This window comes from Balaenoptera borealis (assembly GCF_965194805.1).
Source record: "Balaenoptera borealis genome assembly, chromosome: 9".
NCBI classification, from domain to species: Eukaryota; Metazoa; Chordata; class Mammalia; order Artiodactyla; family Balaenopteridae; genus Balaenoptera; species Balaenoptera borealis.
This window is the reverse complement of record NC_138873.1, coordinates 2,130,735-2,147,859: the sequence shown is the minus strand read 5'-3', so window position 1 is coordinate 2,147,859 and position 17,125 is coordinate 2,130,735. Positions and strand designations below refer to the sequence as shown.

At 46.2% G+C, this 17,125-nt stretch overlaps 1 long non-coding RNA gene across 4 annotated transcripts in view; it reads right to left on the bottom strand.

Annotated features, from left to right (window-relative positions):
- Positions 1-8,219: 8,219 nt before the first annotated feature.
- LOC309634751 overlaps positions 8,220-17,125 on the bottom strand; it is a 55,548-nt gene continuing 46,642 nt past the window's right edge. For all 4 annotated transcript variants that reach the window (XR_014248404.1, XR_014248405.1, XR_014248406.1 and 1 more), the window contains one exon: positions 8,220-16,827. This is a non-coding gene — a long non-coding RNA (uncharacterized lncRNA). The remainder of the gene's footprint in view (positions 16,828-17,125) is intronic.

The window sequence follows — 17,125 nt, the reverse complement described above, 5'->3', positions numbered from 1 at the left end:
GTCGTCACTTCACATTCTGACTCAGGATTCTGCCCTGATCGTCCGCGTTTCCTCCTGAGACAGCCTCTCTTTCAAAATGCACAGCGATTCCTGACAGGCAAGAAATAGATATTGAAAAACAAGTCGTGTTTTGGATTAGTGTGGCTTTGAGGTACCAGACGAATGGATTATTTCCTGCCTGGCCTGGAACCCTTGGTGTCTGGGGTGGGAGTGTTTTCAGGGCAGGGAAACGATAGCAGACAAAGCCCCAGAGGAGGGGAGGACCATGATATCTGCTCCATGAAATGAGTCAGAAAGCAGGGCTAAGGGAGCCACTTTGCATGCGTGTCATTTAGAAAATACACACATATTATGTATTTTAAGGCACTTGGACATTTTTGTTACACAGGTAGATAATTGTTATAATCTGAAAGATGGCTTTCCATTGGGGAGGAAAAGGGTTTGAGTCCTTTCAACAACTCCTGGACCTCATGTCAATAGAAGGAACAAAGAAATCACAAACGTACAGCAGCTCAAGCCTGTGGAAGGTTTTCACACCCTCCTTATAAACGTCTTATTAACTGCAAGCCCCATGAGGCCAAGGACTGTGTCTGTGTGTTGTCATTATGTAATAGGGAAGAACCTTTGTATTCTATGACAACTTAATCACTAAAGGGATAAGGGATGTCACTTATAAGCTTAAATTATACATAATGGCCCATCTCTGGGAACCCTGCCTCCCAGGTAATGAGCGTTAGGTTAAAATACCTTTGTTCAGCTCACAGGAAACATCCTGACCAGCCCACCTGTGAATGGCTGCAGGAAGGAAGAAATTAATACAGCCCCTCTGGAGGCTGCCTGGAACCAGGACTTTACTTCCTCCCCTTTTAGTATAAAAGAAGTCTGAATGCTAATCCAGGCGAGGTGGTTCTTTGGGACACGAGTCCACCCTCTTCTCCATCTGCTGACTTTCCAAATAAAGTTGCTGTTTCTTGCCCTGACTGCTCATCTCTTGGTTGACTGGCCTGTCATGCGGTGAGCAAGACGAGCTTGGACTTGGTAACAGTTATGTACCCAGCCTAGCATGGAGTAAACTCAGTATCGGTCATACAAAAAATGATGGCATCTCTGGTATTAATTTTCCAGACTTCGCTCTTTCCAGCTACACTTTCACCTCTGGCCATTCAAAGGACACCAGATTCTGAAATGTGCTCTGCACCCCTGCCCTCCACAGCATAATGCTTGTCGAGTGATTGAATGTTCCGGTCCAGACGGATAAGCAGAGGGAGGTCCTGAGTCTCACCTGTGAGTGAGGAGAAGAGATGTCCAGTCCTACAGGGCTGCAGGCAGAATCAAGTCATCCTCTGAGGCCAGGAGTTCTGCTCTCAAAATCCCCACAAGAAAGGACAAGCTTGGGTCCCGTGACATCAATCTAAGGAGCACCTACCAGACTGTTTCCAGCATCATCAATAGCTTCTTATAAATCTGGAGATTGGGATTGACATATATACACTAATATGTGTAAAATGGATAACTAATAAGAACCTGCTGTATAAAAAAATAAATAAAATAAAATTCAAAAAAAAAATCTATTGATAATGAGTTCTTCTTAGTCTTTCCTGAACCTGTTTAAGGAGTCAGCTCTTCAATTTCATGGGGTATCTCTCGAGAGCAAAAAGACAGTGTGGATGTCAGAGTCTCTACATCTTACAGGAATTATCTTACATTTTTAAAAGGGGGGAGCCTGTCTACCTCAATCATATTTTGATAGTGTACCTCTCCTTTTGTGAAAGTAAAATCTTACATTCATTCTATCTGCATATAGAATTTTTGGTTTCTCTTCAATTTTTGATTACTATCTGCTCACTCCAGAGTTCAATAATCCTGCTATTACCCCCTCCCCTCCCACTATCCCCTCCATCTGGAACTACCCTCTTCTCCAGATCTCAGGGGGACGTCACTTCTTCCACAGTGTGGATTCCTTTCCACGTGTGTTTTTCGAGAATCTCCTCCATGGGATCTAGGATTCGACACAGTTGTAGAGACCACGCTGGCTCTGAGGATGGACTTAATGTCAGCACCTAGCACAGAGCCCAAAACATGAGAAATGCTAGCACATATTTGAAGAAAAAATTGCTACAAATTTTCCTTCTGCACAACTGGAGGGTAGATTTTTGTTTGGTTTTCTTGTTTGTGGCACATACCTCTAAAAAATTAGCTGGACCTTTGCTTGGTGTTTAGATGTATGGTGTAGCTTCCACTTGCTTTTAATAAAGTGTTTTAGATGGTCACAGGTTCCCTGGGAGCTTTTGGTTTTAAATATTTTACCGCGATTTTCCCCAACAATTAACTGAGATTCATTGCCCCTCACGTGCACCCTTACGAATTTTCCTTCGGCTTCCGTTCAACTTCTTTTTGAAGATGACAGCTCAGAGCACCTTAATTATCGGTGATTCTATTTCTCTTCGTGCAGATTTCATCATTCTTTGGAAATATCAATTGTATGTCATGGGCAAATCCAATATTTTCTTGATGTCTCAGCAATCCAGAAGCGCTCTAGCCCTGCTGTGTTGATGACGGTCCTCATGCTGGCGCAGGAGAGGCGGGAACGGTGATCTGGAGACACCAAAACACCAGTTTGGCCTTGAGAGAAGAATTCCCAACAGGTCAACACCCACTTACATCACCCAGGTCTCGGCAGAAGGGCCAAGTGGACCCAGGCCTCTCCCACGGCCCAGCACCCCGACCCCGAGACCCTGACAGGGAAGGCAAGCTGGGCGGCTGGTTTGCAGGTTTCCATCACGTCCTTGTACTGGGCTGCACTTTGCCGAGGAGGGTGGGCGCGGGGCGATGAGGAAAGAGGTAGGAGGTCTACGGGGATAAGCTGGGAGCTCTGAGTCAGTGTGAAACCCAGCTGTGGACATAGCTGACCAAGCATTGTGCTTTGGAAAGCAGGGCTGTGCGGAACGAAAGCTTGCCCTGAGAGGGCTGGGGAAAGTAGTCCCTGACCGATTATTGGGCTGCCTGAACTTTATCATCTTTGGAAACATTGCGATGTTCTGGAGTGGTCTGCACCTCTAACATTTGATCAATGGAATCACACCTGAAAGAATGACTGGTCCTATTTACATGTATATTACATTTAAAAGATTATATAATGAAAGTACTCATTATTGACAAGAAGTGATTTAAAGTTTTTACAAGAAAAAAGTGGTAAGTGGTACAACTGAGTAAAGCAAACATGTGTGTGTTCACATATATATATGTGTATATATGCATGCACACACACACACACACACACATGCATCTGTTAATATATATTTGCTGAAGAAAAGAGCATAACGTAACGTGAGGCTCCAAGAACTGTTAACTTCACAGCACAGATGGGAAATCCAAAATCCCACGTTCTCACTGTGTTATATTAGAAGCACAGTCATGGCTCTCTGGCTGATAATATCAAATAATCTGCTTAGCTCACAAGCATTTCTGTGGGTGTCAGGAAAATGCCCTTCCAGACCAGCCTGTACGGAGTAGGAGCCCATTTCCACTGGGGTTACTTTGTGGGGTCACTGTACGTTGAGCCCTCCGTCTGAAGATGGACGGTAAGGAAATGTAATCTACAAAGGTCTTGTGTTACAGGAATTCATTGGTTCTTCGGAAATAAATCCACCCAGCTTCTGGTCCCAACACTATTATTTTTGTGGAAATTTAAGCAAGTCTTTGATATCTATTTACTAAAGTAAAGATACTACCAGCTCTACCTAACTCATTGTTGTTGAGAATTAGCTGGGAAACTATAAGGGAAAGCCTCTTGGAAAAAGTATAGACACAACCCCACAAATTTATTATGGGTGATGGTGGCAGTGGGTACGGTCAGAGAGCGCTGACACCTGCAAAAAAGGAAGTCACGCTCCTCAGAGACCCGAAGCATGTGAAGCTTGGCCAGACCCTGTGACTCTCCCGTGACTGAACATGCTGGTCCACTGGTCCACTAGGAACTGGTGTCTCATTATCTGAACTGGAGAAGTGGGGCATCTGAGCAGAAGCGCTCTCGAGCGCAGCACTTCGCCCCAGTGCCATCTGGCGTTGCGAGCGCCTGTGTGAATTGGCTGAGTGCCTTGTACTCTATGGGGTGGTTGCTCATCCTCGGCGCCCCTCATCATCCCTGGCTGGTGACAGAGACTCTGCCTGTGTTGAATCGAGTCGTGTCCTGCCCATGAGGACAAGAGGCCTCCACGGAGGAGAAGACACGGATGAACACAAGGCCAAGGGCTGCGTCCCAGACCCTCCTCTCGAGAACAGCCCTCTAAACCCCGCGCAGTGGCAGCAGAAGGGACAGTTCCAAGGCAGGGCCTGTGTCGATGTCTCTGGAGCCTTTGTCCCTGTAAGACCCAGGTGTCCTCGGGGTGAGTTCCAGTTGTTGGTAATGTTTAGAACACAAGGCACTTTTCCCCATGAAAGCCAGGGTGACCTCAGGCAGGAGCCCCAAATGGCGTCCTTGCCCCATGCAAGGAGCAGGTGCTGGGAAGAAGGGGGTGGAAAAGAGGGGACAGTCGAGACGAGCGAGGGGACACCTCTGCGGGAGACATACCAAGAGTCCACACCTCCCAGCTACAGGTTCCCGGGACTCCGGCTGTGGCCCTGCGGCCCTGGGAGCAGCCATGTCTGTCCCCAGGGTCACTGGTCCTCCCCCACCTGCCACAGGTAGGCCGCTCCCCCATTCAGAGCCTCACCCCGAGACCCTGGGTGCCCACTGTGAGCCCACTGACAGCACCGGGGACTCAGGATTCATCGTCAGAGCCCTGAGGACACTGCATTGGGATGCACGAGCTCTGACAACTTTCCTCATTCTCTGAGTCATTGGGGATCTCTCACCTGCTCCTCTTCCTCAGCCCCAGGCATTTGTAACAGGTTGGCTTATGTTCCCCCAAAAGATGTGCCCAAGTCCTAACCCCTAGTACCTGTGACTCTGACCTCATTTGGAAATAGTGCCTTCGCAGAGGTTGTTAAGTTAAAGATGCCAAGGTGAAGTCCTCCCAGATTTGGGGTGGGCTCTTAATCCAGCAGCCGGTGTCCTTATAAGAAAAAGGAGAGGATGATTCGAGGCAGAGACACAGGGAAGAAGGCCCTGTGGAGATGCAGACAGACACTGGATTGATGCTGTCCCAGGCCAGGGACGGCGGCCACTGCCAGGAACTGGATGAGGCGGAGGGCTCCTCCCCTGGAGCTTCTGGAAGGAGCTTGGCCCTGCTGACACCCTGACTTCAGACTCCTGGCCTCCAGAACCATGATGGGTACGATTCTGTGGCAAGCCACACAGTGTGTGGTCATTGTGACGGCCGCCCTGGGCAGGAGCTGGGAAGGCCTGCAGCCACACGGCGGGTGTCCCGGCCACACCCTCCTCTTCTGCCCCCTATGCTTTCCTCACTAACGTGGATGAGCTTGCACTCGCATGTGTACACTTACAACACGTGTGTACACACAGACACTTAACATCCAGGAGTTGGTACCTCGGAACCTCAGGTGGTCCCGCGAAGTGCGCTATCTTGCAGAACCACCACTTTACCCCTCATCGAGTGGCTGTCCTGGCTGGCCTTTTCCTGTAAGTTTCCGGATGGGATCAGGCACGAGCCCTCTGTGACCCGTGAATGTCAAGGAACACACAGTGCTCCCGAAGGCTGTCCTTGAGGACCTGAGGCGAAGGGGGTGCACCCTCCCCCTGACTCTGGGCCGTTTCACTTTGTCTTCTCGGTGGCCTGTCATCTCACTTTGGAATGCAGCATCTGTTCAATCTTGGCGACGCACAAAATTCCTATTTTAACATTTTATTGCTCATTAAATAGGGGAAGGCTGGTTCCTCACAGCAAAATGTTTGCTCTTCCAAATAAGAGGGACTTGATACCCAGAAGACAAAGTCCAAAGATGTGACCTAGATGCGGAGATGAGGCTTTCCTCGCTCTTTGTGTTTGTCACCAGAATTGCCGATAAATATCCCCAAAGCTCTGGCACTGCATTGCCCTGATTGGAAACCCCAGGCTCAGTTAAGGGGTCAGAGCCACGGGAGGAAGTTTGAAGTTCAAAGGCAAAGTGTGGGGAGAGGGAGAAAGCGGCTAATTGGGCAGGAAGGAAGGAGGGCTGGCTTGTCCCCTCCCCGAGGAGCCGGTCCTTCCTGCGTGAGGGGTCCCAAAGTCGAAAGCCAGGTTCAGACCCTTCCTGCTGTGAAAATAGCAGTTCTTACAGGTATTAGGGAAAATCTGTGCAGAGCCATGATGTGTGTTTTAGAGCCCCCAGAGGAGGAAAAATGCAGTTTGGGGAGGACGGCCAGGGTTTGGGGAATGTAGTTAAGGGAAGAATTCCATGAGCAAATCTGGCTAAGTTACCAAGTCCACAGAAAGGTGATTGGAGCCAATTCAATAATATTCCGGAACAACAGACACGCAAGTCACTGAAAAACGTAGATCTTCTATGTCTAAAGTTTAATTCAGAGCCTGGGCTATAATAAACAAAGCTAGAATGAATGAAAACCTTTTTTCAGATATATTTTCAAAACAGGAGTGGAGGGCTTCCCTGGTGGCGCAGTGGTTGAGAATCTGCCTGCCAATGCAGGGGACACGGGTTCAAGCCCTGGTCTGGGAAGATCCCACATGCCACGGAGCAACTAGGCCCGTGAGCCACAATTACTGAGCCTGTGTGTCTGGAGCCTGTGCTCCGCAACAAGAGAGGCCGCGATAATGAGAGGCCCGCGCACTGCGATGAAGAGTGGCCCCCACTTGCCACAACTAGAGAAAGCCCTCACACAGAAATGAAGACCCAACACAGCCATAAATAATAAATAAATAAAATAAATAAATAAAAAAAAAACAAAAAAAAAAAAACAGGAGTGGATGTCAATGAACAAATCACTGTCAGCCATGCCGGGTCTTCATAACAATGAAGGAAACAATGGATTTTTAGGCCAGTTCACAGGAAAGCGGTTAAGCTCCTGACTAATTGATGGCTTTTTGAGCATTCGACCTGCCCAATGACCTATGAAGCAGCGACTTTGCTGAAAAAGGAGGCCAACCAAAGAAGGCAGTTAAAAATAGAGTGTCAAGCTCTATTAACTCAGCCTTGAGGAGATGGGAATTATAGTTTGGGAACTCGAGATTGAAGGAGAACTTATGGAGGGCTAGAAACTTCCAATTCAGAAAAAAAGGAACGCTTCCTGGCATGGGATGAAGTTCCTATCGGCACAGGCTGTGCTCACTCACCCGAGGGCACCACTCGGAGATCCGGCCAGTCCTGACCTACCCCAGGACGTCTGGTTCAGTCTGAACAGGGGCTGACAGGATGAGCGTGGGGAAGAGAGGGGCAAAGACCACCAGCAGCTGACTCTAAATTGGGATGAAGAGGGTCTGGGCTCTGCTTCTTAGAGCATGGCCAGAAGCAGGGGCAGGTGCCCAGAGACGGCCACCAGGGCTGGAGCAGAGCCCCAGCCTGGCTCTCTGTGCCCCTTTCCCCCCAGGCACCAGCACCTTCCTCCAGGCCTCAAGAAATAACCCAAGATTGTCAGAGTGAGATGAGCTGCGGCCTAGAGGGGCAGACCCGGCTCAGATCTGCACGAGACACTTGCTACCTGTGTGGCCTTGGGCATAGTCTCTGAGCTGCAGGGATGTCACCCATGAAAAGAGATTAACTTCAGCCTGTGTCACTGGGCATTGGCTGGGAATTCACACCACGAGCCCTAAAGCCCCACACAGATTCTAACCACAGGAATTTCACTGTGGCATGAATGTGTATCAGTCAGCTCAGGCTGTTGCTGCCGTAACAAAATACTACGGACAGAGGGGGGAGTGGGGGGGTGCTCAAACAACAGAAACTTATTTCCTCACAGTCTGGAGGCTGGACGTCCAAGAGCCGGGTGTTGGCAAGACCCTCTTCCCCCGGTGTCTTCACGTCACCCTCCCTCTGTGTCCAAATGTCCCCTTTTTAAAGGGCCATCAGCCTTACTGGATCAGGGCTGCCCGATCACCTCGCTTAGCCTGACTACTGTGTAAAGACCCTCCCTCCAAATAAGGTCACCTTCTGAGGCTCTGGGGGTTAGGATTTCAACACAGGGGTTTTGGAGGGTACAAATCAACCCATAGAAGAATAAATGTGCCTCAAATTCATGATAGTATTTTTTATTGAAGAACCAGAAACATTGTCCAGCTTTACAGTAACAGGTCTCAATCTTGGTTACTGTTAGAATAATTGGGGGAGAGTTTATCATCTTGAGGCCCAGGCTACACCCCAGATCAGGTAAGTCAGAACCCTTAGGGGTGGGATCTGGGCACTGGTGCATTCTAACACTTGCTGGTACCAAGTTTGAGAACTACTGCCTTAAACAGACTGGAGGGATGGGGTTGATTCCATTTCGATGGGGCAGACCTTGCTTCCCTGAGGATTTCTGTTCTCCTTTGGAAGTTTAGGAGGCATCCGATTCTTGAGTAGGCTCTAGGTGAGTCAAAAATTTGGAGTAGAAGCTAGGGAATAGTCTCTGTGGTTAAAAGAAGAAAACAAATGCTCAGTAGAGCACAGCCCTCAGAGGAGGTGCTCACTCCAGGGCCCACGAGCACGGAAGGGGCCGTCCATGCAGAGAAGATGCAGGACGGGGTCCGGATGCCTATGGAACAAACTCGCATGTCCTGTCTCGTCAGCAAAGCCTCGAGATCTTTGGGAGGCTCTCTCTCTGGTAACGCGCATTGAGATGCCGCTGCTTATGGACCAAGGAGGTGAGAGGCCTTAGCAGGATGCCTGTGGGCTGTGCCAGCCTCTGGGGCCAGAGCGAGGCCACCCCAGGAGGGTTCCTGGAAAAGGCAGGCTGTTCATCACAGCAGAACCTGGAACTGGGTTTTGAAAACCCAGATGCTGAGACATTTTCCAGTTTCTGGGCTCCTTAGCCCTACCTTGATTTTTAGTAATTCTTTTTGAAAGTTTCAGTGATGTCCAGGGGAGCAAAGAGGCCCTTCTGCTCACCCTTGGACCTGGGAAGTACCGCATGCTTGGTGGGGTCTCAGGGCGGATACAGTAACATCAGCGGGAACCCCTCATTGGAGGCGAAACCCAGAGGACCAAGGTGGGCTGCTCGCCCAGTCACCCCTCCTCAGCGAGCCCTCCTCTTCGCCTTCCTTCCTCCCTTCACCCATTCATTGTCCCCACAGTCGCGGACAACCCTCAGTGTGCCCGGACCTGCCCCGCACCCGGATGAGGCGCGAGGGGGACGGACCAGCTCCTCGCCTGGCTGGAGCTTGTAACTTATGGGAGCAAATTAACGATCACTGTGCATCAGCTTCAGGGGGTGAGAAATGCTATAAGAAAAATACAGCCAGGTAGGGGGATAGAAGGAGCACAGGTGGGCACTGGAAGGTACTATTCCACCCAGGGAACCAGGGAGAACGGAGCAAAAAAGTGATGGAGCTGAAGGCTGCACTTTTCTTCTTCCTGAGACGCATGCTGGCGTTTCCTTAGCTTCGCAGTTTACGGAGACCCTCCCTGTCCAGCCGGTCCGCTGTCTGAGATCACGCCCACAGTGGCCCCTGAGTGGGGCGAGCCGGCGTTGCTGTTTCTGTTCTTCAGGTGACGAGTCTGCCATGGGATGGAGGAGCTGGACTGACGCCTGGCTGCCCCCATGGTCCCTCACGCTTTGCCCAGCCCTGCTGTCCGTGTCTCCAGTGGCAACCAAATGGAGAGGAAAGGAGGAAGCAGCCCACGTCGGGGACCTTGCTTGTGGAGAGCAGGCAGGCTGTGCCAAACCATTTCCACCTTTGCTTCTCCCAGCATCTCCTGGGCACGGTGCCCAGACGCCTCAAGCTTGGAAGTGGCTTCCCATGGCCTTCCTGAGAGCCGGCAGACTTCTCTGCTTGCCACTCAGTTCTGGCATCAGTGTGATTTGTTTTCTTTTGTCTTGTGTGCTTTTAAGTGGAATTCAAGTTCGTATAATGGAATTAACCATTGTCCTTGGTTCGTGACATTTTCTCATCTTTGGTTCATACCTGACTCTCCGGCCATCTTGTATTTTATTTATTTCATTTATTCATTTATTTGTTTTTAGTTATATGATGACAACCCAAGACGCACACCACTGGGGCAGAGAGCTTCCACACTGAGAGCTCCCGTCTCTGTGCCCCTCCCACCCCCCTCTGCTCTCCATCCTCCCAACCCCCCAACAGGTCACCCCCAACAGGTAACGCTGTCCTGAATCTGTGTCTGTGGTTCTCCTGGTACATTTATCCTGCAGTGTTAGCAGGATGTGTTTGTGTGTGTGTGTGTGTGTGTGTGTGTGTAACCCTAAGGAGGAATATTTGGCTCAGATTTGGCTGCTTTTGTTCTCTGTTTTAAAAGCTATTCTTTAAGCCACTACTTATCAAAGTTTAGTCTCTGAACTGCAGCATCTGGGAACTTGGAACTATTTAGAAACTCCTGCAATGCGTGCAAATTCTTGACTCGCCTCTTCCCCACCCCTCCTCCAACCTATTGAATCAGAAACTGATTCGAGTTTCTCTGATTACTAATGAGGCCGGCAACCTCTCAATGTCCTTATTGGATGTTTGTGATCTTTCTTCTCTGAAATGTCTAGTGGATTTTTGCCCTTTTTTTTCTACTGGGTTGTTTATCATTTTCTTACTGATTTTAGTTCTTTATATATTTTTGACACTAATTCTTTCGGTTTAAGTGCGTAGAGAATATTTTCTCCCATTTATAGTCTGTGTTTTTTTTCTCTATGTTGCTTCACGATGAATGGAATTTCTAACTGTCATCTAATTAAATGTATTTTTTTGTTATTGTGGTTAACTTTTTGAGTCTTATATAAGAATTCTTACCTCACTCCAGGATAGGAAGAAAGAATACACCTGTATTTTCCACTAAACTTTTAAAGGGTTTTCTTTTGACATATGAGTACTAAGACTGTCTGGAATTGCTTTGTATGTGGGATAAAGTAGAGATCCGAGGTCATTAATTTTTCCATATGAATAATCACTGTTTCAGGCTCCTCTTCTTCCCTCTGAGACACGAGGACCCTAAGCTCCTATAGGTGTGGGTCTGTTCATTCCATTCGATGTCTGTGTTCTTATATCATCAGCAACTGTGTCCTTTTCAATAGCTTCATAATGAACACTGATGTCCGGTAGTCCGGTACCCTCTCCCTACATGTGTTGGCTATTCCTGGACCTTTGATATTTCATAATGTTTTTTAGAATCAGCTTATAAAGACCTGCGAAAAACCCTGCTGGGAGTTTCATTGGGCTTGCATTAAACTGATAGATCAATTTTAGGAGAATTACCATTTCCAGAATTATGCCCCAAACTTCCTACAGAAACCCTACTTTTCAGGTCAGTGGATCATCCCCATTTTCAAGCTTTTGCTCACGTCACTTCTCCAATTTCTCAAAGTCTGGCCTCAGCTGAGAGCACAGCACTCCTCCTTTCCGCATCTTCACCCTCGCAGCCCAGCTCGGCCTCCTTCCCGTACTTTCTCTCAGGGCTCCGGCCCACGGGACTTCTCCATCCTAATAATACAGAGCAGTGTTGGCAGCGGAAACTCTGTTAAATGTTAGCTATTATGGTTAGTACGTAAATAGTTTCCTGATTCACTTTGAGATTTTATTTTAGAAAGGCAACTTATTTCCTTTTACCTTAAACATTTCCCCCAAATTACTATAATTATTAAAATAGTCTCTTATTTTCTGTAACCATAGCAAAGAGGAGGCATAGCAGTGACTTCTGAGAAGTTTCCCTCAATGTTCCCCTCCCAGGTGTCCTCCTGCCGCTTGCTAAAGCTTTATCCCAACTCTGGCCCATGGAATGTCTCAGATCATCACCGTCAGAGGTTCTGAATGTGTTTGAGATGAGAATCTGGTTCATAAACAACCAGCCTCTTTCTAGTGTGTCCCCTCTATGCGACATAGAAAGTAATTGGAGCAAACAATTCCATGGTTCAGTTTAGCTTCAATAAAGACACCGTAAAGGTGACCCATAATTTTTGTTTCTGCTTGTGACAGTCATAATTAATAAATATTCTGCTCTGGAGTCACTGGTTTTGTTTCCAAAACAAACACACCTACCTTCTGAATGTCATTATAACTGATCTATGTAGCATCATCTGAAGTCATAAACATTAAAGCCAATAGCCAAATTTTAAGGCATCAGAAGGCTTAGCAAGCATCTGTGTTTTTGAGATGCAGTTAGTGGGCCACAACTGAAGCACCAACGTCATTCAGTTTTCTTCAATTTAGAAATAAATTATTTTGGGGAAAAGAGAGTTGTGGATTAAAGACAATTACTGAGATTCTTAAGACTTGAATGTTCACGGTGGTTCATGTAGTTAAAAAAGAAATCTCAGGTTTGGATCCTTATTAAATTTCACGTCAACAAGAATGGTGTTTAGTAAAAAGTCATCCTAAATGCTACACAGATCACTAATTGTCAAGCAGTCAGGATTCGTTAAATACTGTAATACTAAACTAAAAATTGTTTAATCTCATAGTGTTTTATGATTTGGAAACTATATCACAATCTCAAAAATGTAACTCAATTTGGTAAATATTCACTGAGGGGCATGTCAGGCCGGCTCTGGGTTGTGAAGACACACAGATGAACGTAGCCAGTCCTCCCTTCAAGCTTCACAGCAAAATGCCTCTGAGGCCTCCTTACTGACATCAACCATCATCGTACAACAGTTAAAAATATCCCTGCTCTTTCTTTCTGATGGTTTGGATTCTGCACCAACAAGAGTATTGATCAGCAATGAGTCTTTTTTTTTTTTTGGAGTTCCCTGTGCTATACAACAGGCTCTTATTAGTTGTCTGTTTTATACATATTAGTGTATATATGTCAATCCCAATCTCCCAATTCATCACACCACGCCAGCAATGAGTCTTGATTTATGGAGCACATTGCTTATCTGTCGTGCCTTGGTTATTTACCTTAAAGATAAGGAGAATCAGTCTGACCTTGGAGAGAGAATCAGGTAAGAATGTCGAGCACTCTTCCCATCTTAAAAAACTATTCGGACCCCGTGCTTGTGTCGGGATGGACCGTCAGTCCTCTGTCAGCTGCAGTCTCATGGACCAGTCAGCAGACGCAGCCCTCCCTTTCCCAGAGGTGATGGTTGGAGCAGGACAAGGAATCCAGATGCAAAACAAGGAGCCACGGCAGGAAAGGTGCTGCTGAGCAAGAGAATAAAAAAGATGGACTGCAGAAATGTCTCTATCCAAAAGCCATGTCCGTCTACTCTTGGGCAATAAGAACCTTATATTCTGCTCCAGAAACCACAGAATTTGGGCATAAATTCGGTGGGGCAGTCAGGCTGACTCAGTCTCAGGTGTGAAATTCCCATTGCATTGAGACGGCAACCACTTTACAATGGTCTCGATGTTTTACCGAAAGGAACAACAGCTATTGCTGTATCTGTGGAGATATACATCCCATCTCTTCTGGATTTTCAATATTTGGTTTGTTTTCAGACCAATCCTTGAACACAATTCTTGAGTTTTGGGTTTGGACAGTATATTCTTGGAACATCACATGTTAAAGACACAGTTGCCCTGTGGTAACATTTGATGATGAAAGCGCAGGAGAAAAAGTCCAACACAGGGGTGCCTCCTTTTCAAGGAATGTACATTGAAGGGCAGGGCACAAGTGAATTAGGAGGTGACTATTAAATCCACGATAAAAAAAAAGGGTATTTGCCCTTCAGAAGAATCCTATACAGGTTTCTAGTGTAAGGTACCACTTTGTGTCCAAAATATCATTTGATTTACAAAAAGAAGAGGGACATTTGGGGAGCTTGTAAGTACAGAACCAGACCCTTCTGCAATGAGGTCGATTGTGCATGCAGGAAAGGGCCTCTCCTTTTTGTTGATTTCCTGGAATTCTGGGTTAATTTTTCAGAATGACAAAAACATAGCAGCAACTCTTAGAACATATGAAATAGAGTTTGCTGCTAACAATGAAAAATGTTTAAACAAGACCTTTGTTTCTATGAAACGTAGTGAAGAAATTCAAGTATAACCAAGGGACATACATTCCTAAAAAAAAATCTGGTGGTGGGGCACGCAAATGAGACTATTTAAATCCATTTATAAAAAAGGACAAATAATTCTACAAAGTGTTCTAGGAGTGATGATCATTACTTTTTAGTTGACTTATTAAATACCAATCCCAGGAGAAACTGTTTTAATAATGTAGCCTTTATCAGCGATCATCTCCGAGGCTTTTTACAACTTTGCCGTTCAAAGTCCACATATGAACTGATCTCCTGTTTGAGAAGTTTGATCACCTATTTCATTACTGTCATATAAATGTCCTCAAGAAATAGCTGTTAGGGGAAATGGTGATTTAACTACTGTTTTGGATAAAAACCCGTAAAAGTTCCAGTTGTTTTGAAAAAATCTTAACCACAATTCCTTCTTTAAAAAGTGGGCCACGTGATCCTTAATGTACTGGATTGTTATTTGTTTAAGATTTCACTGCGGAGTTTGGCTAGTGATGATAAAAAGCCATCACTTGTTTTGATAAGACTGATCTACATCCAAAGGAAATGAAATACATTTCCTGAGCTTTGAGAACCAGAAGCCGCCATTGCTTGCCACCTTTGATTAAATTAAGGCACTGAGAATAGACAGAACTGAGAAGAAGGAAGCTAAAACAATGAACTTCAAACAACCAAGCCCTACAGATTCCTTTCCTTGAGGGAATCAGTCATAACAAGGAACCCAAATACTTGTCCATCAAAATATTCATTTTTATTCAGTTCTCGCCCTGAGTCCAAAAATAAAAACACAGACATAAGACAGTTCGTTGGATACAACGGCCAGAGAAGTACAGAACATTTCTGAATGCACGTGGATGGGCAACGTAGGAGTGACATTAAATCTGTTGATATAGCATCTTTCCCCAGCTTGTTCAAGAATTTCTTTAAATGTATTAATGTATTAAATACACAGTGGTGTGGAGAAGGAGAAAGCTGGAGTCAAAGGCAGTTCTGGTCCCAGAGGGGAAGCAAAACAGAAACAGAGCCTGAACTCTGGTCCCCAGGGTGGAAGTTTAGGGCATAATTGCCCTCGCTGGGGACCCTGGAGAACAGCGCCGGGAGAGAGGGCTGGTCAAGGCTGCAGCACGCCGTTGTAGATGCTGGCAAACACTTCAGGGATGCGGGCTTCTGCAGGAATTACTATAATCAATACCTTTGATTATGGAATGCAATTTCCCCGAGAGCTCAGAGAACTACCACCAATTTTGTTTCTATTCATCCTCGCGATGGGTTTAGGAGCTTCTTAGAGGCAGGTATTTTTGTGCCTCCATTTTTCATTTATTGAAAAAAAAGCTCACAGGAGTTAAATGTAACCCTACACAATACAGTGAATCATCTGAAATAAAAATCTATCCCCTGACCGATTTCTATTTTTCTAGTGCCTAAATTTCCCACTCGTAGAATAAATGTGAAATGAGAGGTAGGGTCTCCAGCTTTAGTAAATGAAAAATACAGGATGCTCAGTTAAATATGAATTTCAGGTAAACAACAAATATTGATACGTTTAGTGTAAATATGTCCTTTGCAATATTCGGTACATACTTACGTATTGTCCATCTGAAATCCACATTTAGTTGGGTGTCTTATATTTTATCTGGAAACCGTAACCAGAGGAAGAAACTCTCTGTATCCAAGAGAAAACTAGGATGTTCTGTGTCCTTATCACAGAGAACTGACTCCTTCTACCAAACCCCTGCCTCAAAGCTCCTTGCACTTTCCTGGGACTGTGGCTTTTCTCCTTGGATGTCACCTGGATGGTGGGTGCTGCCTCTCTGTGACCTCCGTCTCACGGGACGTCTGTGTGCCGCCGGCGGCTGCCACGTCCCAGCCCTCCCCAGGGGCTGAATAAAAACGTGTGTGAATAAGTGAACTACCAAACTAACAAGTGAGCAAAAACCCAAAATGGCAAAATTCTTGGACACACTCCACTGCATCTGGGACACCATCAGTTAAAATAATCACCACTGTTTTTCATTCCACAAGAAAGGAAAAAATGCTGCCAACTAAACTATTACACAATGAATTCTTATCACTCAGAATCGTACATGTGTTGAGTTATTTTAGCCATAGATATTTACTATCATGTATTTCTTTTATGTGTGAAAATGAAGAGAAACATATAAGCATCATAAATGGTTAAGATGTTTTTAAAACGTCTTCAAATGCAGCGTCTAACGTTCCTGAGTCATGTTTTGGCTCAACTCTCCCGTGTCCGGGCTTTTTCACGAGGGATTAACTTCTGAGCCATTAAGAGCAAGGGTGGGAGAGCTCTTCTCAAAGTGGGCTCCACGGCTGTCCTTAGAATTTTTGCAAGATGCTAACACCCATTCTGTAAATTTTGATGGTGGCCCTTTTTAATCTTAAAAAAAAAAAAAAAAAGAGCACAAAAGAATCCAGAAAACAACTAAATCACTTCCTGCCTCAAACAATCCGAGTTATCGGATGGTGGAAGGTCCAGGGATTGTGGGACCATTCCAACCCTGGCAGCAGGAATGTCAAGTTGATGCTGTCTAGAGGGGGTATTTTCAGTTACACAAGTTCTCACACATGCTGCAAAACTGCATCGCAGTGTCAGGCCAACAGGACTGCAATTCATCAGAAGACTCGTCCTCATACTAGAGAAGTTAAAATGTGAAGAAAAATAAAACACCACGCATGGTTGATGAATGACCTAGAATTACCAGTGGGGACCCTCTGCGGCATCTTCTGTGAACGTGTTGGCAAACGCACAACCTCTGTTAGGAAATGCAAGTGTCATCCGGCCCTCGTGACAAGGCAGTAACGCCTAAAGTGACCTGTGGTGGAAATAAGAAACGGTGAAGAACCATTTAAATGGTAGAAGCATAAACACATCTGCTGAGTGAAAGTTCAGTAGTGTTTCTGACGTCACCGACCAGTGAGTTGGAGGCATGGGATGGTGGAAAGAGTCAGGGTGAGACCTGGGCTCTGACCTATATCTGGGCAGCCTTAGGCAGGTTCCTTGACCTTTCCGGTTCCAGTTTTCACATGGGCAGCACAAGACTCTCAAGTTTACCCCACATTCCACGCTCTATCCTTTGTTTTCGGACAGACCCCTGTGGCTACTTGTGGTTG